We start from the raw sequence: 21,260 nt of genomic DNA on the forward strand, positions 1-21,260 counted from the left end.
TTATCTTCAAACTATTTGACAGCCCCTCATCTTGCCAGAGAAAATAGAGTAGCCATTGAATCACAGAGGCAATTCAGGTTTCCTTGCAAGCCATTTTTTGGGCAGTGCCTTATGAGTGGTGGAAACAAGAATTGCTGCACATGTCCAGAAACAGCAGCCATGACTTCCAACTAGGAGGGCTTCATGGAGGAGGTGGAGTGATTGCATCTTAAAGAAATCTTGGAAAATGTTTAAACTGCTAACATCAGAATAATATAATGCATAAACATGTGACTTACCCTCAAAATGTTCAACTCTGTATAATGTTGAATTCATTGCATACCATTTCATGTCCATGTTTTTTCTTCATGATTTTTAGAAAAGGCACATCATTTCTGGCTAAAGGGATTTTTTTAATACTGAAATTTGAGTAATTGATTCTGTTAATCCAGCATATGCTGCTATTAAATAAATTGTATACAATTCAGTGACTTCATTAGAGATGATAAGCCACATACTTAAATTTTGTGTTGATACTCCCTGATAATCTGCATTCATTGATAATTGAGACAAAAGTAATCATATATAATCAAACAAAAATGTGAACAAAATTTGCTGTCAGAAAAGCATTATCCAATCTTTATTTTTTAGTTAATTTTAGATATTTTAACAACACACGAGTGGTAGGGCCTATTTGCACTTTACTGTATAGGACACCTTCAGATAAATTCTAAAAAGAATTTGCATTTCATGTAATGCTTTTCACACAAAGTAATGGCCAAACTTTAGGGTCAGTTTGGCCTGCTTCATACCACATGCAGAACAAATTTAAGATGAATTAGGACTCCAAATAGAAAAAAAAATTCTTAATAAAAAACTATTCAAGATGGATTAAAGGATTAATTGCAAGAAAAGTAAAACTAATAAAATAGAACTATTCTGATAACCCAGAAACCATAAGAGAAAGGATTAACAGATTAGCTGCATTAAAATTTCAAGTTTATTACTTATTCGTTCACCCATTCATGAGATAATTGTTTTTATTGAAAACATACTATGTGCTAGGCACTATTCCTGCTGCTGAGGGCACAGCAACGTACTAAACAGCGAGCATCACTGCCCTCGTGGCATGCTGTAGGGCAACCAAAACCATAAACAAAACAGGAAGACAGTGATAGCCTGGAGAAATTATTTGCAAAATATATGATAAGCAAAGTAAATATCTGTAGTAAACAAGAGCTCATGTAAGTTGATCAATAAAGCAATAGGAAAAAGAAAAAAGTAATAAATAGTGAATTAAAACAGGAACAGCTGCAAGTGGCCAATAAACATGGGAAGAGTTGCTTAACTTCACAATGAGTCCTGAAACGCAATTAGAACAATAATAACCTACAATGTTTCCCTGTTCAACTTGGCCAAATTTTTGAAAATTTCTCACTCCCACTGCTGGGAAATGTGTGGGGAAATGGGGACCTTCCTGCACTATTGCCAAGACCAGAATTCCTAACAAGCTTTTCAAAAGTAATCTAGGAGTATTTATTAAAATGAAACATTCTCATACCCTTTGACCTAGTAATCTTATTTCTGGAAACCTCTCCTACAGAAACAAAAGTGCTAATGCATAGGGACATAAGTATTAAGAATATTTATTGTATTATAGTTTGTATATAGAAGAATTTGGAACATCTGGCATATTCTTAAAGAAGTATGCCCATGTTTGGGGACATTTTTCAGCTATTGGAAAAGTGAATTTGACTTATGTGTATTGACCTAATAAGGTTAATATATCATACATGGATTGTTCACTGAAAAAAGGCAGTGTAAGCCAGGCGTGGTGGTGCACACCTGTAGACCCAGCTACTCAGGAAGCTTGAGGCCAGGAATTCAAGATAAGGCTAGGCAACATAGAGAAACCCTGTCTCTTAAAATAAAACCTTAAAAAAATTTTAAAGCATCTTGAATGTTATTTTTAATGAAATTTTCATTAAAAAAATAAAATAAAACCACATGTATAAACAGTTTATATAGGTTGTTGGGGGGTTAGAATTATCATGAGGTAAAAGTAGACAATTTGCTGCTGCTTTATATACTTGTATGTTTGAATTGTTACAGTGAGCATGCACTTTTGCATTTTTTAAAATAGCAACAAAATATTTTAAAAGAATACTGAACCACTACATCATTGATATTCCTCATAACCAAATTTTGAAGGTTATTTTCTTTCTTTCTTTTAATTACCAAAAACTTGATTCAAATTTAAAACTATATACTCATAGATCTAGAATGATTCTGGGGTGAGATTTCAGTTCACCATTGACCTTTCCCTACCCACTTCCCTGTATCATCTTAGTCTAAGAGATTTCAAACACGGCAACTCCAAAGATGCAGGTCCCAGAAGAGCTCTCTGAGACCACGATTTGGGTCCCACACTGGTCAAAAGAGGAAAATCACAGCGCATCCTTTGTAAACTCAGCCTTCTCTCAGGAAAGTCTTTCTTGTTATAACTGATATTCCTTGAGCTGTTATTCACACCTGTTCCTCCACTTCTCATGTAGAGACAAAGAGAAAAGATTCTTGACCCCAAAGGACCTCCTAGATCATTGCTTCAACCTTTCAATTTTCCAGATGAAAAAAAACTGAGGACTAAGTAAAATGTGGGGAGAACTGGTACCAAAACCCACTTCGCCTGCTTGCTAGTCACTGCATTTTCTGTTGCTCTAGTAGTACCTTTCTTTCTCACACACCAGCATCCCCTAGTCGGTTCTACAACAGTGCCTTTCACCAGTAAGCGGAAGACTGTTGGATGCAAACTGTTTACACAGAATCCCAAGTAGAAGCTAAGTTATCAACGTCAAAGGACCAGGAAGGCAGGGTGATTTGATTGCAAACCCAAAGCAGCAGCACTTCAGAGCCAGAATAGAACTCTGAATAGTCCTTTATTTTGTGCTGAGGACCTAGAACCTCCATTTGTCCTTCTCTGGAGCCAGACTTCATGCTGGGGCTTTGTTTTAAAATCAAGGCCCCACCGGACTCAGAACTAAGGAATTTTTTTTCACACATATTCAAAACAGAAGCCCTGCCACCATGGAGAAGCTCAAGGTCCTTGCTCAACTTCTGCTTGTATTTGGGCTACAAGAAAATCCCTGGGTGTTAGTTGATGTTTCCCGCACCAAATGATTTCTGCACAAGGCCCAGCATTCCCCCTGCCCTGATAGGAGGGTCACACCACACACCAAGAAGGATGTGACTAATAAAGAATGTGACTTCAGAGACTTTACAAGTCCAGACAACCTCTGATAAACATTTAAACAGAGGCCAGGAATGTTTTCCTTTCTGGAGGGAAAATATGTGGTCTATGGTATGAGTGGGAGGGTCTGGCAGGGTTAAATCTAAGCATTAGCTTCCTCCCTTCATAATTCTTAAGCGTTTTAACAGCAGTCATTTTTAATGCCCTAACAGGCTTTCATACTTAGAACCCATAGCTGAGTATGGGCCAGAAAACTCTGTGGAAAAAAATGGACAATTCCAAAGTGATTACCAAGCAAGTTTAAAACTAACATTAGGATCATTAGAGGCCCTTTCCCTGGGCCCCACCCTGAAGCTAAGAATGTTCCAGAAAGTGTCACTCAAGGCCCATTTTAAGTACCCAGGTTGGGATCTTCACTTCCCCTGCTGACAAAAGGGGGAAGCTCCATAGAGGAATGGGTGTTGACTTCCAGGAAAGGAAAGGTGAGAAGGACCAGATGGCATCTGTCAGCATCCTCAGCCTACCGGAGAGGTTTCTGGGAACATTGGCCAGGGACAAGGAGGAGGGATTGATGAGCGGAAGCCAACAGAGATATCCCCTTGGCAGTGGAAAGGAAAGCTGCAGGTCGTTTTTGTGACCCAACACGCTTTCATTGGTAGTGCTGATCCAGCTAATGTCTTTTAGCATTTTCCTTTTCATTGGCTATTTGGTTTGTCTCCTGAATCGGTGTGCACGGTAGGCATAGGGAGGGTGAGTAAGCCTAGTATTCTCTCTGGTCAGTTCTAAATAAAAAGTAAGAAAAGAAAATGTCAGCCAGGTGTGGTTGTGCACACCTGTAGTCTCAGCCACTTAGGAGGCTGGAGTGGGAGGATCACTTGAGCCTAGGAGTTAGAGGCTGCAGTGAGCCATGATCGTGCTACTGCACCCCACCCTGGGTGACAAAGTGAGACCCTGTCTCAAAAAATAAAATAAATTTCACTCAGAAATCTTCCTCTAAATGTGAAGATGGGGGTTCAGTATTGGAAGAAAGGTTCTGATAACAACTTTAATAAAACCCTTCATGTATTTGCAATCAATATTCTTTTGAATATGTCAGCTTCTGTTGTTTCAGCTGTAACCCCTGTAGGCTGCAGCCCTCGGGCAATGTGAGTAGAATGCAGCAGTGTCAATTTCCCTCCTTTGAATCTTAGGCAGGTAGAGAAATTATCTCATTTTAAATTCCTAACTATTCCCATACTCAGTTTTAGACATTTCTTGCTTTTCTTACTGAGATAAAGTATGTTATTTTGAAAACCTAGTCTTCAGAAATCACAATCACTTTTTCTTTGTTTCGTTCATTCTTGTAGTCATTCATTCATTCAGGTACCCACCAAGCCCTGTGGGAGACCCTGTGTTGGGAGAAAGGGCCATGTCAATGGGCCATCACTCAGAAACTGGGGGAATCGTGGTCAGGATGGAAGTTCTGGAGTCAAACCTACCCTGAATCCTGGCTCTGCTTCCCATGTGCTCTGTGATTCTGGGCAACTTATTTAAGCTCTCAAAGCCTCCAATTCCTCATCCGTACAAAGGGGTAATAAGCATAGCCACTTCACTAGATTCCTATGGGGGTTGCCTGAGATAATATGTGGATGAGCCTGCACTGTGCCTGGCATACAGTAAACTCAGTAAATGGTAATAGAGGCAGTGGTAAGGATAGTAGTAACTTTTATTATTAACAATTATTAATGAAACAAATAGCATGAGAGTGATAGGAAAAGCTGTTAGATGTCAGTGGAGGGGAGATTGTTGGACAGAAGATAACTGGGAAGATTTCATGTAGAATTTGACTTACTAGACTTTTTTCACTTGAGGTTTAAAAAACAAAAATCTTAGTGGAAAAATTGGGAAATTCCCTTCCCTTTGCATTTCATTTTCTATTACTTTCCTAAAGACTGAAACTTCGGTGTAGAATTTCGCTGAAGGCTACATCCTAGCATTTGCATTGGCCTCTCAGTGCCAGGGTAATTATTCTGTCAGTTATTTGACTTTTTAAAGTCTGTCTACCTTGAAGAACCTCTGCAAAGAAGGACCGTGTTAATGTGTAACACAGAGATAAGCAAGGCTCTGCTCTTTTTTTTTTTCCTGTGGCTGTTCAACTGGAAAACTGAAATGGTTCTATTTGCATCTCATCCAACAGTGTTGAAAGGTGAGGGATAAACAGCTTTTACTAATAAAGTACAGTGGGATGTGAATTTTAGCAACACAAAATGCCATGTATCACCTGCAATTTGTTTTTTTTAAACACACACACACACACACACGCCAAAAAAGGGAAATCACAAGACAATGTAAACCTCGCTTGGAGAAACGATGGTGTTTAACAAGAAGACAGCAAAGAGAAATACTCTGAGTTGAGCCAAGTAGATGTGTGCTGCTTTTGTAGACGGAATAAATGATCCTCACTTGCATAGACAGCAAGGTCATTTTTCTCACCCTAAATGGAAGGCATTAATCATCAGCTCTGAAAAACAACATTCAGGACAAGAAGAAACAAGCCACCGCAGCAGGAGGTATTGAATTGAGCCAGAGGCTTGGGGGCCCTGTGGACGCGAGCCAGCTCAGCCCAGGTAGTAGCTCCCAGATCAGCAGGGGTGGGTGGTGAAGCTGGTCCTCTTGAGCCATAGCAGCTTTGTTGGGAACTTTCCATTGTTCAAGAAATCTCCTAGTTACCATCCAAGTGCATTTCTGAAATGCCTGACTGTGCTCAGGGCTCTGTAGGCTCTGGATTAGCTGGTTCTCCATGGATCCCATCTGCATTAAAAGCAAAGATCAAAGAAACATGGTAGAGCTCTTTTTAAAAAACATCCTAAACTCACAAGTGAATGGGAAATGCATATTTTTATCACTGGCCCATCAAGGGTAAGGGTGTTCTGTGAGAGGGGAGGAAGATAAATCGATAAGTAGGAATGAAACTCTTCAAATTCAGAGCTGGAAGAACTGCACTGAAAACTGTGAAGAGAAGATTGAAGGCAAACACTGGATCTTTTACCACTTTTCTTTTTTTTTTTAGACAAATTTGAAATTGAGTTTTACCACTTTCCCATCAGCTACACCAAGTAGTTTACTTGTGCAGTGGCTAATTGATTTGTTGAGGCAGAATTTTAGGTTGCCTATGAGGTAATGTGGGATAGTGCTTAGGAGATATCTAGTTTTTAATCCCAGCTCTACCATTTATAAGCCTTGTAGCTCTGAGCAAGTTACTCAACCTTTCTGTGTCTCTGTTTCCTCCTCTGTAAAATAGGAGACAGTTCCAGCCTCACAAGGCTGTCGCAAGGGTTAAATTCTTTACCCATATGAATGCCCATAGTGAGCAGTCAGTGGACAGGTGTTGCTGTTTATTTTGTTACTGTGGCCACAGTTGGGTGGGGTGGGTGGTGGGTGGCAGGAGTGAGTTGAGGGGGGAAAAGAGTAACATGAAACAGGATAATAGAATGTGGTTGTTGACAGGAACCATGAAAGTCATCCAGTCCAGCTCGCCCTTAACCAGGGAAACAAATCCTCTGGCATTTTAAAATAATTGTTTTGAAATTGTAAGTAACAGGGCGGATTTATTGATTGAGTGCTCTGTGTGCCAGACAGCATGGGAAGCTCTGAGCCTGCATCACAACATTCCACGAGGGCTGAGTGCTGTTATTACCCCATTCTGTAGATGAGAAAACTGAGGCTCAAACTGTTAAGTCATTTAGCCAACATCACCTGGATCTGAATGCAGACCTGTGTGAATACAGAGATTCTGTGAGTGACGCGGCAGTGACACGGCAGTTCTGTTCCCTTTGCATTTCATTTCCTGTTACATTCCTGAAGATCAATGATGCTCCAGTATAAGATTCACCTGAAGGCTGCATTCCAGTATTTGCATTGGCCTTGGAGTGCCAGAGTAAATTGTTCTGTCGATTATTTGACCTTTTAAAATATGCCTTTTTTTGGTCAGCCATTGGTGGCTCGTGCCTGTAACCCTAGCACTTTGGGATGCTGAGGCAGGCAGATCACTTGAAGTCAGGAGTTTGAGACCAGCCTGGCCAACATGGTCAAACCCCGTTTCTACTAAAAATACAAAAATTAGCTGGGTGTGGTGGCATATGCCTGCAATCTCAGCTACTCAGGAGGCTGAGGCAGAGGAATCGCTTGAACCTGGGAGGTGGAGGTTGCAGTGAGCCGAGATCACATCACTACACCCCAGCCTGGGCGACAGACAGAGACTCTGTCTCAATAAATAAATAAATAAATATGCTTTTTTGAAGAACTGCTATAAAAGGAGGACTCTTTGGATGTGTTCTGTGGTCTCATAGAAGTGAATATATAACATCCATGAATGCGTGCCTTATTCTGCTTTGTCTCTTTTGTATAAACCCAGAGCACCATATTTTGTTTTTGTTTTTCTATTTCCACACCATGCTGACATACAGAGTACTGTATTTTGAGAAATACTTTAATACTATTAGTTTTGAAGAAATCGTTTCTCAGTACTCATGAGGTTAGCTGTTTAAAATAATATTTATTCATAAAAAAGTTCCCTTTGGAATCAAGCCATCATTTGATTGGATATGATTGAAATTGTGAGTAAGATGAAGGATACATCCCTGACAACTTTCAACTATTGCTCAGATACACATGACTGCGTTTTCAGGAAGTCTGTTTATTGTTGGATATCCTTAACTGCTGACAGATCTTTGTTACCTTGACCTTAAATAGGTAATGATTCTTTGATCTTAGTGCTTCCCACTGAAGTAACTAAAATCAAGGGTGCTCATTCTCTGACATGGCTTCCCTTCAAATATAGAGGATATTTCACAGGTGTGTCCCCACCCCAGGCTTCTCTTCCTTAAGCTAAACACCCACATCACCTTCCAAGCTGGTTTTCAGACCCCACATGATCCTTTAATCTGTGGGTTCTACTCTTCACCTCTTGGAAGGGACCCAGTGCTGCAAGACTGTTGGATCTGTGCAGAACATGCTGGAGCCATATGCTTACATGAAGGTGACCAAAATAGCTGGCTTCTTAGCTTCCTGGCTTCATTGATGTCAGGGAGGTTGCATGGTTAAATAATGAAGGAGGAGTGACAAGCAAAAGCCAAGGGAGGGACGTCCAAGGACTGTTTCCAAGTGATCCATGGTAGAGGCTTCATGGCATTCCTATTGTTTGTGCTTTGAGCAAGAATTCCTCGGTACGCTGGTTCTAGTAAAGAGATCAGCTATGGTCTGAATATTGATGGTGTCCCCCCGAAAATTCCCCTGTGGAAGCTTTAACCCCCACTATGATGGTATTCACAGGCGGGGCCTTTGAGAGGTGAATGGGATTAGTGCACTATAAAAAGAGACAAAGAGAGATGATCTCTCTTTCCACCATGTGAGGCTACAGCAAGAAGGCCGCCGTCTACAAGCCAAGAAGTGGGCCTCCCAGAACCCTACCATGCTCGCACCCTGATCCTGGACTTCCCATTCAATACACTTCAGATGCTTAAGCCACCAAGTCCATGGTATTTGTTATAGCAGCCCAGGCTGAGACAAGAGCTTTGGTATTCAAGATTTTTATATCGTATTCCTAAATTCTCGAAAGTTCTGAAAATAAAGAGATGTTCATAGGGCCATATGTAGTTATGTATAACAGATCCATGTTCCAAGTGGACGAGGATGAGTGGAAAGGCGGGTACTTCAGTCATACACAGATATTCACGTAACTCCTTAATGACCTGTCTACCCACCACATTCCTCTGCTTTGTGTCCACCCTTTTTTTCAAATGCGAAAATTATCTGGACTTTATTTTTCTACTTGTCAAATTCTCTTTAGCTTTTTTTTAGCTGTTGTGTTGACCTCTTCTATCTCTAAAAGGCATTTGGTTATTTTTTTTTTTTAATGTTTTTGCTTCACTGAAGCTTAGTGTGCTTTTTATGATTTTATGGTTACCTTGCAGAAATCTCATTAGAAAAGCACTTTAATATATTACTTGGCAATGAGACATCTGACAATGTTCTAGCTCATTAGTTAGGAAACCTCCCCAAGCTTGGAGGAATAGACATTCCTCTGTGAATGGTAGAGCTTTGATCACTCCTGCAGGGGCCAGGATTTATTTTAATGCATTTTAGGGAAGGAGGAGAAGATATCCTAAGCCTGGCAAAATAAAAATAACACAGATTAAGGAAACAATGAAACGTTATTTAAGAAGAAATGCACTTCAGTTAATATTATTCTATGGTATCTCCTGAGTCCTTTGAAGGCAGAGCTTATCTTAGAAAATATGCCTCCTTTAGCGGGCAGGAGGTTAGTTAGGCAACCTCACACCAGATCACAGATTGTACTGAAATGATCCTAATAAGGATAGGCTTTCCAAAGCTATATTCATTTTAGCATGAATAAATGGATTCAAGTCTTATTTGTGGGATTTTAATTTCCAACTTTGAATTTGCAAACTATCAAATTCCTTCAAAGACATGGTGTGCAGAGAAGGCTCTGGGTAATAGGATTGCTTATTTTTAAAGAAAGATGCCCTTTAGCAAAGCGCTAGGCTTTGAAATGTGATCAGTCAAGGGTCCATTCGGCACGGATTTCCCCACATGGCACTGTTTCTTGTTGAGTTCCAACCAGATTTAATAACTCATATAAAATGCAATTCCACCCTGAGGGTGCCTAGTGCATTCAAAGCCGATAATGCTATATTGTTTTAACACAGATTATGCCAAATGAAGTGCAATTTAAATTCCTGAAGCATGACAGTCCTTGGGTGCTGGTGGCTGTGTTTTAGTTGGGAGCTGTATCTTTTCTTTCTTTCTTTGTTTCTTTCAATTGAAAGACTTAAAAGAAGCAAGCTGTCTGAAAAAGTGTTTAAAAGAGCTTGGTTTTCAACTGGTATAAATAGGACAGAGGCACAGGATGCTATGAAAAAAGGGCCTTCCTCCAACTTTAAGAGATAGAGGAAAGAAATGGGAGAGTCTGGGCAAAAGTGACGTAAGCCCCTGAAGTCAGGCTGGAGACTCTTTTGTGTCTCATGTGAGGCGAGAAATGGGTGAAGCCTATAGTACTTTCATATTCGTCTGAATGGGAAGTAGAGGCCAGATGCCAGTTGCAGTTTCTTTTTAACTTTTTAACACCTTCAGAGGCAGGAGACAATGGTGGGTGAGGGGAATGTTTTTATTTGGGATTAGAGGAAACTTTTCCAGGCCGGGCATGGTGGCTCACACCTGTAATCCCAGCACTTTGGGAGGCTGAGGCAGGCAGATCACTCGAGTCCGGGAGTTCAAGACAAGCCTGGCCAGCATGGCAAAACCCCGCCTCCACTAAAAATACCAAAATTAGCCAGGCGTGGTGGCACACACCTGTAATCCCAGCAACTCGGGAGGCTGAGACAGGAGAATCGCTTGAACCCAGGAGGCAGAGGTTGCAGTGAGCTGAGATTGCTCCACTGCACTCCAGCCTGGGCGACAGAGCGTGACTCTGTCTCAAAAGAAAAAAAGAGAGAGAGAAGAATCCATTTTCCAAAGAGGAAAGTATGATGGGCAGAGTTTAGAAGCTCACTTGCTTGTGCCAGGACCACAGCTGAGTGAGCTGCTGCCCTTGGGAAAGTCACTAGGTCCTCCCATCTTCCCTCTTCCCTTTTTCCTCACCTTTGTGCGATAGAGATTATGATCACTCCCAATCAACTCCACAGGACTGTGCTGAGAATCAGATAAAGAGAACATGCTTTAGAAAGCTCACCATAAATGGGCTGTGGCCGTGGAGGTGGTGGTGGTGACAGTGGTACTGGCATCTGGGCTGGCTTGTAGTCTGACCAGTAACTGTAGTCATGGAAGCTTAGGGAGCTGTTTGAAGAGACCCATCCTAGTCTGACCTCATGAGCCAGAGACACTAGTAATCTTGGGCAGTTCTGGAGCATTTTGTTGTTATTTATTTATTTATTTATTTTTAATTTTTTTTTTTTTTTTTTTTTTGGAGACAGGGTCATTCTGTCACCCATGCTGAGTGCAGTGGCAGGAATCTCAGCTCACTGCAACCTCAACTTCTCTGGCTTGAGCAATCCTCCACCTCAGTCTCCCGAGTAGCTGGAACTACAGGCACACACCACCATGCCCAGCTAATTTTTGCATTTTTTGTAGAGACAAGGTTTTGCTATGTTGTCTGGGCTGGTCTTGAACTCCTGAACTCAAGCAATCCTTCCTTTTCAGCCTCCCAAAGTGCTGGGATTACAAAGATGCACCACTATGCCCAACCCAAAATGCATTTATTTAATATACATCACGATCTCTCAACTGGAGGCTTAAAAGACAAATAATAATAATAATAATAATACCACAGCTCAAGATACAGAGTGCTGTACAAAAATCACAGAAAGGACAGACCATCTGAGGAAAACTTTAAAAGGCAGCACAAGGACAGGCTGGGCAGCCTGGGTGAGGGCTCCTGGCTGGTGACCTGCTTTAAGTAGGTTTCTTGCAGGTACTTCTTAAAAGCTGTGAGGGTTTTCCGGAGCTCGGCAGTATGCCTGTTCAAAGGGCTATCAATGCTGGGTTCTCCTCGAAGGCTGTGGATGGAGAGCAGGATGGTCCTGACATCATACAGGGCAGACCACTTGTCCTTCAGGATGTCCAGGCAGATGTTACCCTGGGTGTCTATGTTGGGGTGGTAGCAGGGCGTGAGGAACTTCACCATGGGCACATTGTAAGGGTAGCCCCTGGGGAGCTCTAGGGAGAGCTTATACCTCAGGTCTTCATATGCTGTGCCATCTGCTCCATGGATGGTCCCCACCCATTTGAAAAGGTTGCCCGATCAGGGAAGGCAGAAATCCCTGTGTCACCAGGCATTGTGAAGGTCATCAACTCCTGCTGTAGCCTTTTGCCCACAGGGTCCCAGGCGGCACCCCTGCTGGGGGTGGCACCTTTATAGGTAGCAGCAATGCTGGTGGCAGCTGAGTCAAGGTTTTGAGAGGCCATTTAGGTGGCACTGGCAGAAAGATAGGAACTTAGAGAACACAACTGCAACTGCCTATTTAATTTTTTTGAGACAGGATCTCCCTCTGTCGCCCAGACTGGCGTGCAGTGGCGTGAACATAGCTGGTTGTATCATCAACCTCCTGGGCTCAAGCAATCCTTCTGCCACAGCCTCCCAAGTAGCTGGGACCACAGGGGCACCCCCTACACACACACACAGCTAATTTGTTATTGTTTTGTAGAGATAGGATATCTGCAGCCATAAAAAAGAATGAGATCATGTGTTTTGTGGGAACATGAATGGAGCTGGAGGCTATTGTACTTAGCAAACTAACGCAGAAACAGAAAACCAAATACCATGTGTTCTCACTTATAAGTGGGAGCTAAATGATGAGAACTCATGAACCCAAAAAAGGAAACAACAGACACTGGGGTCTACCTGACAGCGGAGGGTGGGAGGAGGGAGAGGAGCAGGAAAGATGACTATTGAGTACTGAGCTTAATACCTGGGTGATGAAATAATTTGTACAACAGATCCCCGTGACACGAATTTACCTATGTAACAAACCTTCACCTGTACCCCCAAACCTAAAATAAAAGTTTTTTTAATTTAAATTTAAATTTTAAAAAAGAGATAGGGGTCTCACGATGTTGTCCAGGCTGGTCTCGAACTTCTGGCCTCAAGCAATCTTTCCATCTCAGCCTCCCAAAGTGCTGGGATTACAGGCATGAGCCACTGCGCCAAGCCTAGGACATTTTTAATAATCACCTCCCTTACCCCAGCCAAGGTTCCCAATCCTCAGGAAAAAAAGCTATTCAAGACAAACCTTCCTAAGCAGACCCAAAGTTTTGAAAGCCCGCATGAAACCTGCCTTCCTGATACCCCGCTAGCCTCCATGACCAAATATGCCACATCAAGGCTGATGTGGCTCCCTTAGACCTATTCTGATATCAACTGAGATCAGTCCCTTATTCTGGGAGGAGAACCTGATAGCCATGTGTGTGCTGTTAGAGGACACTGCCCACACAGTGACCACCCGGGGAAAAAGCAAGACACAATTTCCTTGTGTGTGTTGCAACATGGCCAGTGTCAGAGATCCAGGATTGCTTAATCTAACCCCAAGTGATTAAGAACCAGCTGTGACACCAGACTGAGTGCAAACTTAGTTGTCAGCACAGATGAAGGAAGAAAATAGACACACCAGATATAGAAGCCCCAAATAGGCCTCCTACTGACAGATCCTGCTCTGCTAACCCAAGCAGACCTCTCCTGACTTGCTGAGACGTATGTATACTCAATGACAGCATGGAATTGAATGGTTGACTAGAAGTGGCTTTCCAGAGGCTGCAGCAGGAGGAACAGGCTGAAAGTCTAAGACAACACAAGCCAGCTAACAAACTGGCCGCAGGGGTAATGAGCACTGGATACAAGGGATGCTCAGTGTATTTTTCAATTTGATTAAGATCGATTAAACACCAAGTATTTTCTTCCCCCCCAGTATATCAAAAACAGTGTCTTCAGTAGGACCTGGAGTACTGCATTGATGGGCATCACTTTTGACCAACATATGCTCCTGCCTTACCTTATATAGATTCACACACTTCTTCCAGATTTACCACTGCCTTATGCACATGGACCCTCGGGACTTCAGTAACTTGCAGGGCCAGGTGTGTTCAGAGCAGAAGAAGTAGGAAGTAGTGTACAATGAATAGGTGCAGGGAGAACCCATCTTCAAATGAATTGGCCTTTTTAATTAGCAATTGTATGTCAATAAATTATTTAATACATTGAGATATGTGTGTTACAGTATTCAACACTGATCCACAAGCTTGAACACATTTGTGTTTTAGAATGAATCAATCTTAATCAAATAGAAAAATACATTGAGCATCCCTGGTATCCAGTGCTTATTACCCCTGCGGCCAGTTTGTGAGCTGGTTTATGTTGTCTTAGACTTTCAGAAGAGAAAACAAAGGTTTTCTTATTGAACCTTTTGGTAGTACATTGCATGTTTGATTTGAGAACAATTATGGTTCAGGCTTGCAGTAAGAGATTGAGAGCCTTACATCATTATAAATGTGGCCTGGGGCGTCCACCTCATTTAACTAGAGGATAATGCAGAGGAGTGATTTGCAACTGACTTCTTCCTCCCACAAACTAATCTTTCTAAATGGTTTGCACTTTTTTCTGTCCTCAAAGGGATTTGTTAAATGTGATTTCAGCAGGAAATGTACTTTTTTTATTTGTTATCCTTAATGGAAATGCATAGATAACTGAATCTGTGTTAACATAATAAGACAATCAAATTTTTTGTTTAGTTGTGGGGGAAGGGACGGGATAGAGGAAATAGAAAAAGTTCCTTCAAACATAAGCTGAATATTTATTTGGTTTTTGTTTTTATTTAAATCACCCTCTTTAGAAAATTATTTTCTTAATAAGACATTATACAATGAATTTTTCCAGTCATTTTGAGGGAAAAATATGGTACTCTGGGATAACTTCTAGAAGAAAGAGGGAAAGACTCACTTAAGATTCCCAGGACCTACAGAGGGCTGGTGCTGAATAGTTCCCACTGAGGACCTTCCATTTTGGTGTTTTTCGTCTTTTGTTTTTTTGAGACAGGATCTCACTTTGTCACCCAGGCTGGAGTGCGGTGACACGATTCCGGCTCACTGCAACCTCTGCCTCCAGGGTTCAAGCAATTCTCCTGCCTCAGCCTCCCGAGTAGCTGGGATTATAGGCGTACACCACCATGCCCAGCTGTTTTGTATTTTTAGTAGAGACAGGGTTTTGTCATGTTGGCCAGGCTGGTCTGAAACTGCTGACCTCAAGTGATTCACCTGCCTCGGCCTCCCAAAGTGCTGGGATTGCAGGAGTGAGCCACCACTCCTGACCCCGTTTTGTTTTGTTGTGAGAGACCATAAACAGCCTAGAAAGATAGAAATCTCAATAATGAGAAGTTTCTGTAATGTGTGGCTCCTGTCCACCTTCTCTCTGCTTGTTTGCTGTCTTCTTTTTTTTTTTTTTTTTTTAAGAGACAGGGCCTTCTCTGTCACCCAGGCTGGAGTGCAGTGGTGACATCATGTTTCACTGCAACCCCAAACTCCTGGGGTCAAGCAATGCTTCTACCTCCACCTCTCGAGTAGCTGTGACTACAGGCAGGTGTCACCACAGAAGGACAGACTATCTAAGGAAAACTAAAAAGACAGTACAAGGACAGGCTGGACAGCCACCACACCTGGCTAATTTTTTATTTCTTTTATTTTTTATTTTATTTTTTGTAGAGACCAGACCTCACTATGTTGCCCAGGCTGGTCTCGAACATCTGGCCCCAACAATTCTCTCACCTTGGCCTCCCAAAGCACCAGGATTATAGGCATAAGCCATCATCCCGGGACTATTTGCTGTCTTGATTCTCTTTTCTGCTCCCTCCAGCCCCACAAATGGCCCAAGACCCCAAATGGGCAGTCAAGCTTCCCCACTAAGCTGAGTTTCTTTACTAGGCAACTCAAGATGTCTTGGTGAGATCCTGTCTTGAAACAATGCCGTAGAAGGAGGCCTGGGAGGGGCAAGCCTGGTTGGTTCAACCTGGTGATTCAACCACCCACATTAGACCTCTAGGCCTGATGGCTGGGTGAGGGGCTCAGAGAATTTCTCCAATCTTGGCCAGAAAGGCTTCCTTGCAGCTTTCACATTTCTCTCGTGTCCTTCAGAAGGGGCCTGCATCCACAAGTGGCCATGGAAAGCTTCACAGAATTAGCTTTTATTGTAAAAAAGTAGCAAATGGAGGAATGACTGAAGAGAAAGCATGCTCCAGCTATCAGTCAACTTTGAGGGCATGAGCCCATGTTCTAAATTTAAACACAATCTGTCCCTTTCTTCTTGTATATCCAGTTTCCTTTCACTTCCCTCGGTGCCTTCGACCAATCCCATTCTTGGTTTACTGCTTGGCATTGATAATTATATACGTGCGCTGTGACAGTTCAACCTTTCATGTGCCAGTTCCCATCTTCTGATATTTTCTTTTCTTTTTTCTGTGGAAAATGATATGACAAAATCCTGCCATTTGTATGTTCTTCATTTTTGACTCCAGTCATGCACTACTGAATAGAAAGTATCTCAGCCTCCTTTATTTTTCTCTACCATTACTGATATGTTGCTAGGCCCATCTTATCTGTGCATTAGCTCATTGCTTTTCGTCGTCGCTTGTCACTGGCTGCCGTTTCCCCCCCCACTCCCCACTCCCCACTCCCTTGGTTGTTGTGTCTACACGTCTTTGCTATAGGGGAAATTAGATAGTAAACTGGTGATGTCAGTCCTTTGACTGGAGGTTAGCATTTCAAATGCGCACATATTTTTTGTTAAACTCACTTTTTTTTTTTTTTTTTTTTTTTGAGACAGAGTCTCTGTCACCCAGGCTAGAGTACAGTGGCATGATCTTGGCTCACTGCAACCTCCACCTCCCAGGCTCAAGCGATTCTCCCACCTCGGCCTCCCAATTATCTAGGACTATAGGCATGCACCTCCACACAGGGCTGTTGCCCAGTCTGGTCTTGAACTCCTGGGCTCAAGAGATCTGCCCACCTCGGCCTCCCAAAGTGCTGTGACTACGGCATGAGCCACCACTCCCAGCCTAAAGCCCACTTCTTTTGAAACCTCAACCTGTTTCCAAATCAGTGATTCCCAAATTTCTTGTAACCACAACCTCTTCTCCTTATGTTTGGTTTGAAGATTTTATGATATCCATCTTTTTCCCTACCCTATCAATTATTCTCCAGGGAGAAGAGCGCAATATTTTTTTGTTTTGTATGAAAAACAAGTAAAACTTTTTTTTTTTGCAGTTTTGAGGAATTTTTGAGACCATGCAATACTCGGTGGTCTATTGGAGATGTCCTGAAGTGTTGCAAAAAAGCAATCACTGCTTTGAATCTTGGAATAAGGTCATTTTAATCTCACTCACTTTGATTTTTCTTTATGTGTTTCGTGATAGAAAATACATAATATGAAATCTGCCCTCTTCACAAAGTTTTAAGTGTGCAGTACAGTGTTTCTTAATAAGACATTAACTATAAGCACATTGGTGTACAGCAGATCTCTAGAACTTTATACCCATTGAACAGCAACTCCTCATTTCTCCCTTACCCTAGCCCCTGGATACCACCATTCTGTTTCTGCTTCTATAAGTTTCAATACTTTAGATACCTCATACAAATGGAATCATGTCATATTTGCCCTCCTGGGACTGGCTTATTTCTTTTAGCATAATGTCCTCCAGGTACATCTGTGTTATGGCATATGACAAGTTAATCTCACTTATTATTTCTTAAAGTGTAAATACAAGAGTAACAAAAAAAATCCCTTGTATCTTCCATGGGCTGTTTAAGGTTACAGATGCTCACAGTTAAGTCTTATGTTTTGGGGTCCCTGGGAGGATATAAGTTCCAGTTCTTTTTTGTATAATGATAAAAGTAACATAAAAGATTCTAGGATGGCAGGTACAAAGAACATGTTAAGAACAGCCCTTGAAAATATATATTATCATTGCAGACATCTTCTTGGGGTCAAGTCATAATGTTCCCAAATAAATAACTGTCCATCCATGAGGACTTTGTTTATGTTATTGATACTTTGTTTTGGTTTTGGTTTTTTGCCGTAATTCTTGGCGAGAGGACTTTATGACTAAAAACAAACCAAAAAAAAAAAAGAAACCTTCCAAAAAGACATTATGATTATTAATTAAGAAAGAACTCTAGCTGATGATAGAGAAAGTTCAAAGAGGTTGTATTATTCTTTTTTTCTTCTTCTTCTTTTAAAACAATTAAGGCCAAGCACGGTGGCTCACATCTGTAATCCCAGCATTTTGGGAGGCTGAGGCAGGTGAATCACCTGAGGTCAGGAGTTCAAAACCAGCCCTACCAACATGGTGAAACCCTGTCTCTACTAAAAATACAAAAATTCACTGGGCGTGGTGGCACATGCCTGTAATCCCAGCTACTCAGGAGGCTGAGGCAAGGGAATCACTTGAACCCAAGAGGCGGAGGTTGCAGTGAGCCGAGATCATACCACTGCACTCCAGCCTGGGCAACAGAGCAAGACTCCATCTCAAAAAAAAAAAAACAAAAAACACTTAAAACTAAAGGAAAATATTAGTTGTTTGCTGTTACATAATAAATTAGTCCAAAACTTAGCAGCCTAAAACAATAATAAATATTTACTATCTCACATAGTTTCTGCAGATCAAAAACTTGAGAGTAGCTTAGTTTTGTGGTTCTGGGCTGGAGTGTCCCATGAGGCTGCAGTCAGTGTGTCAGCAGGGACTTTGTTCTGGCTTTGAATTGACTCACTCACATGGCTGTTGTCAGGAGGACCCAGTTCCTCATCACATGGACCTCTCCTTTGTGCTCTTTGAGCATCCTAACAGCATGGCACTGGCTTCGCCCAGAGCAAGTGATCCCACAAAAAGCAAGAAAGAAGCTTCAGGCATGCACTGTCCCTCCCACTATATTTTATTCAAATGTGTCACCAGAGTAAGTCACTAAGTACAGACCACACTCAAGGGGAGCAGAATTAGCTCCGCCTAAAAAGCAGAGGTGTGGACTTGATAAAGGGATGGGAGGCCCATGCCACCAGAAGGGTGGACGGGACCTTAGCCAGATACTCTAGTGATGCTCAAGGACAAAGAAAGAGAGAGTGCACGGAGTCTGAGCACAAACTCACTGAGCTATGGTCCGTGCTGGGGCTGGAGATGGGGGGAGGGAGCAAAGGAACACCTGGCCAGACCACCCTGAGGGTCCTCTGGGAGCCAGGACTGTGGAGCGGAGAGAGATAATGGAAACAAAGATGTGTTAGAGATTTCCTGAGGATGAGGCCAGGAGGCCACCGGAGAAGTGAATGCAGGTAAAGACAGTGGCTTTGACCAGGGAGCAAGGGTGGATGCCCCAGGCCAGCCCAGGAGCTTGGCGCCACTGGAGGAAGTGTGTTATACCAATCAGAGTTTCTTTTGCTGCTGCTGAAATGGAACGGTGCCATCGGGCCGCCTTCTCCACTGGAGATGTTCCTTCAGCTCAGCAGGACGCTAGCTTGGAACTCAGAGTGCACGTTTTTGTGGATTGGGAGGAGGGCTGACACCTTGGCAAGATAGCCTCTGGAGCTGCCTTTTGAGGATGTTTGCCTATTGGCATTTGCAGTACTCCACGCTTCAAGAGTGAGCCGCTTTCTCTTCTCGTCATAGAGTTAAATTCCCAGGATGTCATCTTCCTTTTCTTTAGATCCCGTTTCCAAAACTCAACTTTAGTTTGCTTCCCAAATTGCCCTCCTAACCTCCATAGACTGAGTTCATTTGTCTTGATGGATGAATCAGAGTCTCAAACTCATCTCTTTTGCTCCAGCTCTCTTGGCAGAGAACACAGGAAGATGGGTTTTGCTTATGTGTGTGTTTGGGGAGGACTTTTTTTCCTTTGTTTTTCTGTCTCAGCCATAGCTTGTGGGCGAGCCGGCACCTGGGACCTTGACTGCCTCCAAGCGTGGGCCGAGGCCACATGGGGAGTTCTACCCAGTACCGTTTGTGATGCTCCCTAATTCCAGGATGGGCTGCAGTTTTCCAAATCCAAGGCTCATGAGAACTGGAGAAATTACTTTCCTGGAGCCAGCCTTATCTTACTTGTCCATGTTTCATTCATGCAAATTGGAAATACTCCCACAGCTAAACTGCCTGCTGACCATCTGCCTAGGCAGTGGAGCTGTGGATGCTCAATGGCTTTCCTCAGCACCTTCCTAATCTCTTAGCTTCGCACTGTTTACGTGGTAGCCAACCGACTGAGAACAGAGCATGTTTTTGCTGTGTTATTAATAAAGTACAAGAAGTTGAATTCCTGTAATTCTAGTTCCTTTTCTGCCGTTATCTAGGAAGGAACTTAGGCAAATATTTAACCCCTGGGGCCTCTTATATAAGAGATTTGGTCAAGATGGATCTCAGGGCCCTTCTAAGTCTCAAGTTCATTGACTATACCATAATTTAGGAATATGAAAATATTAGTAGGAAAGGATTTATTTACCACAAGAGGAGAATCTCTATACTTTCTCTTGTCACCCAGCTCACTAGAAAGGATCTGTACCTTAACAAGAGATTTCCCTCTGCATTGTGGAATCGGCAGTTTCTTCATGTTGGGTAATAGAATCTAAGTTCATGTTTTTCTCTTAAAACCATACAAATGTTCTTAACGTCTTTGTATACCTGAAGCTTATGCTTTGCTGATTGTTTCTTTTAAATCCATTTTCCCAATATAAAAATATTGCTTGTCAACACAGACTTGCACTTCTGCAGTTTTATTTGTTTGTTTGTTTTTCAGTCACTCAGGCTGGAGTGCAGTGGTGCAATGTCAGCTCACTGCAACCTCCTGAGGTGGGAAGATCACTGGGCTCAAGGGATCCTCCCACCTTAGCCCCCCAGGTAGCTGGGATCACAGGCACATGCCATCACACCCAGCAAAATTTTATTTTTTTTCTGTTTTTTGGGGAGGGGTAGAGATGGGGTTTCACCATGTTGCCCAGGCTGCTCTGAAACTCCTAGGCTCAAGAGATCTGCCCATCTTGACCTCCCAAAGTGCTGGGATTACAGGTGTGAGGCATCATGCCGGCCTGCAGTTTTCAATAGTTACTCTAAACGTCACTTGGGTTTCTCCCACTAAAAAATCTGACCACTTAACGTCCAATTTTTAAATTTTATAAATTGACTAATAAAGGAATATTTTGCTACAGCATTAATCTTTATCTTTTATTTCCTGGGTTTTATCTAAGTTTTTAAATGAAATTGCTACTGTTTTATAGATATTTAACTTATGATCTATGTTAGCATAAGGGTAAAAATTGAGAATCAGCAATTCTGGTCATTTTATTGCTCTAGTTGAGTGGCTGAGTCAGAAACATAAAAAGGGCATACCCAAACATTGACCTATTTGTACCTATGAACAGCTGAGGACCGATTTTTAAATAGGTCACAGTTAATCAAAATCTCTGCACTTTAATCTTTTCCAAATGCTAAACTATGCCCTTCTACAAACTGTGGAATAAAAGCAG

At 42.2% G+C, this 21,260-nt stretch overlaps 1 protein-coding gene and 1 pseudogene across 1 annotated transcript in view; one reads left to right on the forward strand and one right to left on the reverse strand.

Moving 5' to 3' along the window:
- Positions 1 to 21,260, forward strand: part of IGFBP7 (insulin like growth factor binding protein 7) — a 76,941-nt gene that overhangs the window by 25,559 nt on the left and 30,122 nt on the right. The window lies entirely within an intron of this gene.
- On the reverse strand, positions 11,580 to 12,187 carry LOC111526490 (annotated as a pseudogene).

Source organism: Piliocolobus tephrosceles, chromosome 3 (assembly GCF_002776525.5).
Source record: "Piliocolobus tephrosceles isolate RC106 chromosome 3, ASM277652v3, whole genome shotgun sequence".
NCBI classification, from domain to species: domain Eukaryota; kingdom Metazoa; phylum Chordata; class Mammalia; order Primates; family Cercopithecidae; genus Piliocolobus; species Piliocolobus tephrosceles.